General features: G+C 44.9%; 1 long non-coding RNA gene across 4 annotated transcripts in view; it reads right to left on the reverse strand.

Moving 5' to 3' along the window:
- The window catches only part of LOC140471622 (uncharacterized), a 32151-nt gene extending 22278 nt beyond the window's left edge, over positions 1 to 9873 (reverse strand). For 3 of the 4 annotated variants that reach the window (XR_011957110.1, XR_011957111.1, XR_011957113.1), the window contains exons 1-3: positions 9789 to 9873; positions 7825 to 7931; positions 1393 to 1481 (exon numbers count right to left, since the gene is read on the reverse strand). This is a non-coding gene — a long non-coding RNA (uncharacterized lncRNA). Of the gene's footprint in view, positions 1 to 1392; positions 1482 to 7824; positions 7932 to 9467; positions 9487 to 9788 lie in introns of those variants that run through there. The other variant, XR_011957112.1, reaches the window with a different exon arrangement.
- Between the last annotated feature and the right edge of the window lie 1232 nt (positions 9874 to 11105).

Genomic DNA, 11105 nt, shown 5'->3' on the forward strand with positions numbered 1-11105 from the left:
GTATGACAGGGTAAATACTGAGAGGATGTGTCCCATCATGAGGGAACCTAGAACCAGATTCTGGGTCAGTTGCAGAATCAAGGGTTCTGTTTTAGATTTGTCAACTTTAATGCAACACAGACATGGGTAAGGGGTTTCAGTAGCAATGGAGCTGGGGTGAGGTGGAGAAAAGCAACATTTTAGAGATCGGAATTCCAGGTGTTTGCAATTGTGTAGATGTCTGATCAGAAGGTTACCTTGGGGTCAGAACATGAGAGCAATATTGTTAAGTTCTGCCTCAGGCATTTCCCAGTAAGAGGGAGGGGCTGAGCAGTAAGGGAAAGTAATTTGTAATAGCAACTGAAGGCAATGGGTTTAACCATTGCAGTGTTTCAGTGGAGGAAATTGCAGCCAATCGAGTGGTAAGCAGTTTGATGAATGAGTAACAGTGGAGCAATAGAGAGGGATGATAGGGAGAGAGAGCTGGGCATCGTCAGTGTACATGTGAAACCAATACGATGTCACCTCCTGGCAGTGTGTGTAGGTGAGATACAGGAGGGGACAAAGATAGATCCTGGATGAACACCACATATGAGGAATTCAGAAAGGAAAGGGAGAGTGGAGATGGAGCAGGATTTTCCAACAACCTTGAGGTCAAGTATTAGTTCTTAGCAGAATTGGAGAGAAGGACATAACCAGAAAAGACAGACAGGACAACGAACAATATTTGTGAATTGGGGAGGGGGAGTGATGAGGAGGGGCCCGACTCCAAAACTGCTATTTCTACATCAGTGACATCACCCAACTCCACCCTAGTCTCAGCTCATTTACTGAAATACTCGTCCATCCCTGTGTTATCTCCAGACTACGTTATCCAAACACAGTCCTGGCCAGCCTCCCACATTCAACTTACATATAATCTCAAGAGTATCGAAAACCCTCCTGCCCGAGTGCTCACTTGTACTAAAACTTGTTGATTCATCAAAAGGCTCCTTCCAAGCAACAATTTAAAATTCTCACCCTTGATGTAATTCCTGGCTGTGAACATCCCTGTCTCCCTGAACCACACAACCTGAGAGACCTCGACAACTCATTTTCTTTCAGACTCCCAAAGATGCATTTATGTATTGCTTCACCAGTCTGGCTGTTTCGACACGGTCAAGGGAACAAAGTCTGGAATTCGCACCCTGACCCTCTCAGACTTGCTTTCCTCCTTTAATGTATTCCTGAAAACCTGCTTATTTGGCAATACTTTTGATCACCTGACCTAATATCCCCATCTGTGGCCTTATGTCAGAAATTCTCAATTTCTGTGAAATTATAAAAATGATAAAAATACAAACCGTTGTTGATTTGCACACACATTGTCAACTCTTCACTGTCACTGAGTGAATAATCTGTAACATCTCTTACCCAAGTCACCACACCAACTGCAGCTGTACAAGGAAGTCAAACATCACCCTCTCCACAGGCAATGGGGCTTTGGCATTAATCACTGGTGTCTGTGGAGAGAGAAACACATAGTTGATATTTCAGGGAGTGCTAAATGCATTACAGGAAGTGAGAATGTTGCAGAATTTGATGGTCAGAAATGGAAGGAAAATGCACTCTTTTGTTGAAAAAAAGATTTATTCACTGGCAAAGATACTGTGGAAAATTTAGTCCGTTGAGAGAGCAGCACATTGTCAGGGGTTGGGCAGCAGAGGAAAATTAACTTACAAAAGGTCTGTGAAAGTAACAGTAAAACACTAAACAAGCCAAACAGCCTGTGCCCAAAGACTTTAACTCCCTTCCCGCTCCACCAAAGATATGCAGGTCCTGGGCCATCTCCACCGCCAAATCCCAGGCATCTGATGCCTGGATGAAGAACGCCTCATCATCTGTGTTCAGATCCTCCAATCACATGGGATCAATGTGGATTTCACCAGTTTCCTCATTTCCACTCCACCCACCTTATCCCAGATCCAGCCTTCCAACTCGGCACTGCCCTTTTGACCTGTCCTACGTTTCCATCTTCCTTCCCACCAATCAGCTGCTGCCTGACCTGCTGTGCTTTTCTAGCATCACACTCTTTGACATTGAAAACATCCTGACTCTGACACTGTGTAAATCCTGCCCTATCACTCCCTGCCAAGGAAGGCTGTGCATGCGTCCCCCTACAGCTTGCCCCTCTCAAAGTTGGCAGCCACACACATGTCCCGTGGATCACTGCCCCCAATAAAGATGGCGGCGATCACTCACACCTTTCACCATTTGAAGCATTTTCCCGTTTGCCACAAACACAGGCCTGGGATTTTCAAATTTGTGTTTTCCGATGTGCACTAAGTTCTGTAAAACGTCTCAGCCCGTTCCATTAAAATTTCCTTCTCTTCCTGATCAATATGTCTTTCCTTTACCATGCCCTGCACCTTCACACATTTCCATTGCCTTGATCACAACATCACAGTGCTGCCAGTGAAGCTTATCACGTGGTATCACTTTATTCCTGATGAAGGGCTTTTGCCCGAAACGTCGATTTTGCTGCTCCTTGGATGCTGCCCCTTGGATGCTGCCTGAACTGCTGTGCTCTTCCAGCACCACTAATCGAGAGGCTTATCACGTGGTTAGTGTAGCCACGCCCCTCATTCACTCAGACCAACCGGCACTACCTTGTCTTTCAGCCCCGTCCCCATCCTTTTATTGGTCCTGCACTGAGATCAATCACCAGAGGCCCTTTGTGAGCTGGAGCATGCTCAGTGCTTCCTGCTTTTGCTGCTGTTTATCAGGTATAAGAGAGAGAGTGTTCATTCCTGTTTCTCCTAATGTCAGACATTAACAACAACGACCTGCATTGTATGGAGCCTTTCACACTGACAAATCTCCTAAAGTGCTTCACGAATGCTGGAAATGTTGATTAAAGAGAACAACTTTAAGATACATCTTTGAGGAGTATAGAGGGGGTTGGGAAGGATATTTAAGAGATTTTTAGATCAGACAAACCGTCTAAAGAGCAACCCACCCAGACCAATTCCCCTACATCTAACACGACGGGCAATTTAGCATGGCCAATTCACCTAACCTGTACATTTTTGGACTGTGGGAGGAAACCGGAGCACCCGGAGGAAACCCACGCAGACACTGGGAGAATGTGCAAACTCCACACAGACAGTTGCCTGAGGTGGGAATAGAACCCGGGTCTCTGGCGCTGTGAGGCAGCAGTGCTAACCACAATGCCACCGTGCCGCCCATCTGCAACTCTGTCCTCTGCAGCTCCAATCATGGAGTGATGTCTGTGGAGAACAGCTTACGACGGAGACAGTTAGTGGCTAACCGTAGTTTAGCAACCCCATGTCCTAGCCCCCCTACCCCACACACCAGTACTTGTTCTCACAGCCTGTCATTACACACTACCTATGGTTAGCCACTAACAGTTTCCACTAACAGCTAGTAGCCCTCCCCCAGCTAGATCGTTATCCACTCCTTTATCCAACCCTTCTTCTCGCTCTATTCCCACCTATCCTTTAATCCTTACATCCTCCCCTAAACCCTTCCCTCTGCATATAAACCAACATTTTTTTCTCTCAGTATCAGTTCTGAGGAAGGGACACCGGATCTGAAATGTTAACTCTGATTTCTCATCACAGATACTGCCAGACCTGCTGAGCTTTTCCAGAACCTCCTGGTTGTTTTTTCTGATTTACATCTTCCACAGTTCTTTTGGTTTTAATTTCCCGGGAGTTTGTAATTCAGGTCCAACAGCCTCTGTCCCAGTCTCTGCTGTCTCTCCCAACCCCACCCAGTGACACGGCACCTGCACAGCTCATGGACCTGTGTCATCTTGCTGGCCACACCCCTCATTCACTCCCATTGGCTGCAGGACCACACAGACTCTCCTCCCATTGGTCTGGAGCTGCCGTCAATCAGCCGGGCCCCATTGTGATGAGAGTGGAGGGCTAATCCCTCTCTCTGCCCTGGGATGAGCTTCATCATTCACAGTGAATGGGGCAGTACCACAGAGCACAGGGCCTGGGGGCTATTCAGCCCATTGGGGCTGTACTCTCTCCCTCTGGAGATGCTGCAAATCTGTCCCAAATCCCCTCCTATTTGCCCACAGCCCCCCAAATCTTTCCTTAAAAATTAAAATTCCAAGTCTCTTTCAGAATACCTGCTGAATCTGTGTCATTCAGACTGTTCCAGATGCTCAGAACTTACTGAGTACAATAATGTTCACATTTTCACTTTGTATTATTTGACAATTACTTGAAAGTAGTTACTAAAAGTTATGACAGTGTTAACAATTCCTCTCTCTCCTCAAATTCAAGACCTTGGAACCAAATCTGCACCAGGTCAAAATCACTGCTTCACCTTCTCAGCTCCAAGGACAATTATCTGTGCTTCAGCTTGCTCTCCACAAAAGAGGAATGCATCTTAGTTTATTAATGTCATAGACATATACAGCACAGAAACAGAACTTCGGTCCAATTCATCCATGCCAACTAGGAATCCTAAACTACTGGAGTCCCATTTGCCAGCTATTGGCCTGTATCCATCAAAACCCTTCCTGTTCACGTACCCAATCGGATGCCTTTTAAATGTTGTGATTTTATCAGCCTCCACTACTTCATCTGGCAGCTCATTCCATACACACACCACACTCAGCTTGCAAACGTTGCCCTTAGATTCCTTTTAATCGTTGCCCTCTCAACCATGTGCTCCAGTTTTGGACCCATCTAACCTCAGGAAAAAGAACCCCGTCTGCTCACCTTATCCATGCCCCTCGTGATTTTATAAATCTCCATGAAGTCACCTCTCAGTCTTGGACTCTCCAGGGAAATTAACCCCAACCTATTCAGCCTCTCCCTGTAGCCCAAATCCTCCAAACCTGGCAACGTTTTTGTAAATCTTGTCCGAACCTTTTCACGTTTCACAACATCCTTCCCAGAACAGGGAAAATCAAACTGAAAACAGAATTCGAGAAGTGGCTTAATCAATGTATTTTAAATGTTGTAATTGTACTCTCCTTCACCCCTTCCCTTGGCAGCTCACTCCAAACATGCACTGGCCTCAAACTGTCCAACTCTGGCAAAGTCCTTGCAAACATTTTCTGAAATGTTTCAAGTTTCACAACATCATTCCTGGAACAGGGAGATTGGAACTGAAAACAGAATTCCAGAAGAGCCTTAATCAATGTCCTGTACAGCAACAACATGACGGAGAGCATAACAAACGCTGCATTCACTCCCTTACCTACCTGTGACTCTACTTTCAAGGAACTATGAACCTGCACTCCAAGGTCTCTTTGTTCAGCAACACTTCCCAGGACCTTACCAGTAAGTGTATAAGTCCTGCCCTGATTTGTCTTTCCAAAATCCAACAGCTAACATTTATCTCAATTGAACTCTATCTGCCATTCCTTGCTCCACTGGCCCATCTGATCAAGATCCTGTTGTATTCTGAACTAACCTTCTTCGCTGTCCACTACACCTCCAATTTTGGTGTCTTGTGTAAAGCTACTAACCATATCTCATATATTCACATCCAAGTCATTTATATAAGGACCCAATAATTGATCCTTGTAGCACACTGCTGCTCACAGTCCTCCAGTCCACAAAGCAAATCTCCATCATCACCCTCTGTCTCCTACCATCAAGCCAGTTTCGTACCCAAATGGCTTGTTCCCCTTCATTCCATGTTATGTAACCCTGCTAACCAGTCTGCTTTGTGGAATCTTGTCGAATGTCCATATAAACAACGTTCACAGCCTGGTTTAATCAATTTTCTTTGTCACTTCAAAACATTCAGTCAAGTTAGTGAGACACTATTGTGCACGTACAAAGCCACATTGAGAACAGTCAATAATTATTCCTTACTTTTCCAAATAGATGGATATCCTGTCCCTCAGAATCCTTTCCAACAACTTGCCTGCCACTGACTTCAGGCTCACTATTTTCTTGTTCCATGGCCTCTCCTTACCACCTTTTTAAAATAATGGCACCTCATCTGTCGCTATCAATGATACAAATACCTCAGGAGAGGCCCAACAATCACTTCCCTAGATTTCCAGAAAGTTCCGGGATACATCTGATCAGGTCCCAGGGCGTTATTCAACTTGATGCGATTCAAGACATCCAGTAACACCTCCACTGTAACATGGATACTTTTCAAGTTCTCTCTGTTTATTTCTCCAAACTCTCGAGCTTCCATATCTTTCTCCAGTAAAAATGACGTGAAATATTTCCATATCTTTCCCACCCCTGGTGGTTCCATAGACAGCCTCGTTAATCTTTAAGGGGTCCTATTCTCTGGTCCAGTTAATCTTTTGTCTGTGATATATTTGTTTGATCTCTTTGGATTCTACTTAAACCATTTCCTGAAGCTATTTCATGTCAAACAGCATCAGCAGCAAGCAACAGAGCTAAACGATCCCACAACCAATAGATCAGATCGGAGCTCTGCAGTTCTGCCACACCCAGTTGTGAACGGTGATGGACAATTAAACAACTCACTGGAGGAAACATCACAGATATCCCCACCCTTACTGGTGAAGGGGTCTCACACGCCCACGCACCAGATAAGATGACAGCATTTGCAGCAATCTTCAGCCAGAAGTGCAAAGTGGGATGATCCATCTCAGCGTTCACCAGTGATTTCCAACATCACAGATGTGAGTTTTAAGCCAGTTTGATTCAGTGTGAATAACATCAAGAAATGGTTAAGTAGTGCAAAGGCTACGGGCCCTACCAATATTCTGGCAATAATACTGATGGTTTGAGCTCCAGAACTTGCCACCCACCAAGCTAAGGACCGCTCCAGCCCTGGCATCTAGCGACAATGTGGAACCTTGCCCAGGGATGTTCAGCACAAAAACACAGGGCAATGCAACCCAAGCAATTTCCATCTATCAGTCCACACTCGATCAGCAGTAAAGTGATGGAAGATGTCATCAAAAGGGGTATCAAGCAGCATCTGCACAGCAATAGCCAGCTGAGTGACACTCATTTTAGGCTCCACCAGGGTCACTCAGCTCCCGATTGTGTTACGGCCCTGATTCACAACCTGACAACCAGCTGAATCCCAGAGGTGAGGTGAGGGTGACAGCCCAGTCCCACTCCAAGATCACTATTTCTAGCTGATTCTACCCTTGTCTCAGCTCATATACTGTCATCCACCTTGTGTTATCTCCAGACGTCAGTATCCAAACACACTCCTGGCCAGCTTCCCACATTCAATCTCCCTGTAATCTTAAGAAAAACTAAATCTCTGCTGCCCAAGTACTCCCTCGTACCAAAACTTGTTGATCCATCACAAGGCTCCTATTCATAATCAACAACATAGAGCCACAGAGATGTACAGAATGGAATCAGACCCTTCAATCCAACCCGTCCATGCCAACCAGATATTCCAACCCAATTCCGTCCCACCTGCCAGCATCCGGCCCACATCCCTCAATTTAAAATTCTGACCCTTGATTTAATTCCTGATTGTGATCATCCCTAGCTTGCCGCATCAGACCTCCGTGAAGACCTCGACAACCCATTCTGTTCGAGACTCCCAATGATCTATTAATTCATTACTTCACCTGTGTGGCTGCTTTTACAGTTGCCAAAGCATCATTTTCTGAAATTCGCAGCCAAAACCTCACAGGTCTGCTTTCCTCCTTTAAGACATTCCTCAAAGCCTGCTTATTTGGCAATGCTTTTGGTCACCTGACCTAATACCATCAGTCTCTGACCTTATGTCTAAAGTTCCCAATAATATTTTTGTGAAATTATAAGCATGATGATAAAACTACAAACTGTTCTTGATTTGGACATTACCTTCAAATCATCACTGTTGCTGTAATGAATACTCTGTAATATCTCTTACCTAACCACATTGTGGGAGTACCTTCACCACACAAACTGCAGCTGTACAAGAAAGTCAAACATCACCCTCTCCACAAGCAACAGGACTTTGGCATTAATCACTGGTATCTGTGGAAGGAGAAACACAGTTGATGTTTCAGGCAGTGCAAAACAGATTACAGGGAATGAAAATGGTGCAGAATTTGATAGTCCGAAATGGAAGGAAAATACACTTGCTTATTGGAAAAAAGAATTCTTGAGTGTCAAAGATTTTCCAGAAAGAAAATTAATAAGCAGCACATGGTCAGGGGCTGGGCGGCAGAGAAAAATTAACTTACAAAAATGTCTGTAAAAGTAATCGTAAAATACGAAACAGACCAAAAATACACCCATTGTTTGATACTGAGCAAGCTAGATATTGACAAAGTGCTCATAAGGGAGCCCAGAGATGAAGTAGAGCTGTAGAAGCTGTTATGATCCCACAGTGATAGAGACGTATTGCACCGACACAGACCCTTCGGTTTAACTCATCCATGCCAACCCGGTATCCGAACCTAGTCTATTCCCATTTGCCAGCACTTGGCCCATATCCCTGTAAACGCTTCCTAATCATATCATGTGTCTATTTAGATGCCTTCAACAAGTTTTAATTGTACTAGCCTCCACCACTTCCTCTGGCAGCTCATTCCACCCACTGCATGAAAGAGTTGTTCTTTAGCCCCCTTTGAATTTTTGCCCCGTTAACCCTAAAGCAATGTCCTCTACTTTTGGACACCACTACTCCAGGGAAAACACCTTGTTCATTTACCTTGTTCATGCTCCTCATGATTGTATAAATCTCCATAACATCACCGCTCAGCCTATGGCACTCCAGGAAAAACAGCCCCAGCCTTTTATGCCTCATCCTGTAGCTCAAATCCTCCAACCCTAACAACATCCTTGTAAGTCTTTTTTGAAACCTTTCAAGTTTCACAGCACCCTTCTGATAGGAGGCAGGCCAGAATTGCACACAATATTCCAAAAGTGGCCTAATGAATGTCCTGTACAGCAACATGACCTCCCACATCCTATATTCAATGCTCTAGCCAATAAAGGAAAATACACTGAACACCTTCTTCATCATCCTATCTACCTGCAACTTGACTTGGAAGTACTGTGAACCTGCAGTCCAAGGTCTCTTTGTTCTGCAAACGTCTCCAGGGCCTTTCCATTCAGTGCATAAGTCCTGGGCTGAAAAACGTATTGCTGGAAAAGCACAGCAGGTCAGGTAGCATCCAAAGATCGGGATAATCGACATTTCGGGCATGAGCCATTCTTCAGGAATCCTGAAGAAGGGCTCATGCCCGCAATGTCGATTCTCCTGATCTTTAGATGCTGCTTGACCTGCTGTGATTTTCCAGCAACACATTTTTGAGCTCTGATCTCCAGCATCTGCAGTCTTCACTTTCCCCTAGAGTATAAGTCCTGCCTTGACTTGCTTTTCCAAAATGCAGCACCTCACATTAATCTAAATTAATCCATATCTGATCAATATTTCACTGTAACCTGAGGTAACCTTCTTCCCTATGCACAATACCTCCAATTTTGATTGACCTGCAAACTCAGTTACAATAGCAAGTCCTTTAAATGAATGACGAAACAAATCCAGAAATAAACATTCATTACTCTGAGTTTGAATGTACTCTGTGTAAATCCTGCCCAATGACTCTGTACCAGAGAAAGGCTGCACATGCGCCTGGCTGCACCTTGCCCCCTACAAAGATGGCGGCTGCGCACGTGTCCAGTGAATCGTTGCCCCGAATAAAGATGGCGGTGCTCACTCAGGCCTGCAGCCGCGCTGAGGCAATTTCCCTTTTACTACAAACACGGGACTGGGAAGTTCAAATTTGTGTTTTCCGACGTGCACAACATGCTTGTAAAACCTCTCCCCTCATAGCAATACAGTTTTTCTCCCGTTTCCCTCTGTTTATTTGTTTCTTTCCTTACCGTATCCTTTCGCTCCATAACTTCCGGAAAATTCATTACAGCGACTCTCCGCTGCGCGCGAGGGTAACCACGTGGTTTAGTCTAGTTCTGCCCCTAGTTCACTTTGATTGGTTGGAGGACCAACCTCCCCTGGTCCTCCAGTTCCGCCCACCGTCCTTTCATTGGTCCGGTGCTGACATCAATCACCCCTGGTCCCTTTGTTGGCTCGAGCATGCACTGTGCGTCCTGCTTTCGCTGATATGTTGGATAATGTGATGGGAGAGTTCACTGAGGGGAAGGATCCCTTAGTGTGAGCTCTGCAGTAGATTTCCTTTATTCATGGAGGGAATTCCCTTCCTACTCATGACTGCATAGCTGTGATTGATGAATCAATGCCATCTGAACCAGTACATAAACACACAATTTTCACAACATCTGAGATCTTCAGCACATTGTATCACACTCTTCTTTGGAGATAAAAAAAGCATGAAATGGAGCCTCAAGGAATCAGAACAGGAATAGGGCATTCATTCCCTTCGGCTTGTTCCCCCATTCTATCAGATCATGGCTGGGCCAACCCAGACCTCAACACCTCTTTTATGCTTGATCCGCATAGCCCTCAACTGCTCAATATTTCAAAAATCTATCTGCCCTCTTTTAGAATAATTTGAGACAGAATCATAAATTCCCTACTGTGTGGAAACAGGCCCTTCAGCCCAACAAGCCAAGCTGACCCTCTGATGACGAACCCAACCAGATCCATTCCCCTTCCACATTTAACTTTCACAATTTTTGGTGCTAGAAAATTCTAGCCATTCACTGAGAGAAAAAAATTCTTTACATTTTTTACAAAATGAATGTTCCCTTATGTAATGTTTAGTTTGAGACTTCATTGGTGCTAGAAGATCGAGTCAACATCTACCCTGTCAAGCTCCTCAGAACCTTGTTTCCATAAGATCACCCCTTATATTATGTGGGTGGCACAGTGGTTAGCACTGATATCTCACAGTGCCAAAGACCTGGGTTTAATTCCTGCCTCAGGTGACTCTCTGTGTGGAGTTTGCACGTTGTCTGCGTGGGTTTCCTCCGGGTGCTCCGGTATCCTCCCACAATCCAAAAAAAGTGCAGGTTAGGTGAATTGGCAATGCTAAATTGCCTGTAGTGTTAGGTGAAGGGGTGAATGTTGGGGAATGGATCTGGGTGGGTTGTGCTTCGTCAGATCGGTGTGGACTTGTTGGGCCAAAGTGCCTGTTTCCACACTGTATGTAATCTGTTTGTCGAGATTCTATTGAATAATGACCTAACCTGTTTAGCTATTCTTGATAGGTCAACCTTTTC

Source organism: Chiloscyllium punctatum, unplaced genomic scaffold (genome assembly GCF_047496795.1).
Source record: "Chiloscyllium punctatum isolate Juve2018m unplaced genomic scaffold, sChiPun1.3 scaffold_129, whole genome shotgun sequence".
NCBI classification, from domain to species: Eukaryota; Metazoa; Chordata; class Chondrichthyes; order Orectolobiformes; family Hemiscylliidae; genus Chiloscyllium; species Chiloscyllium punctatum.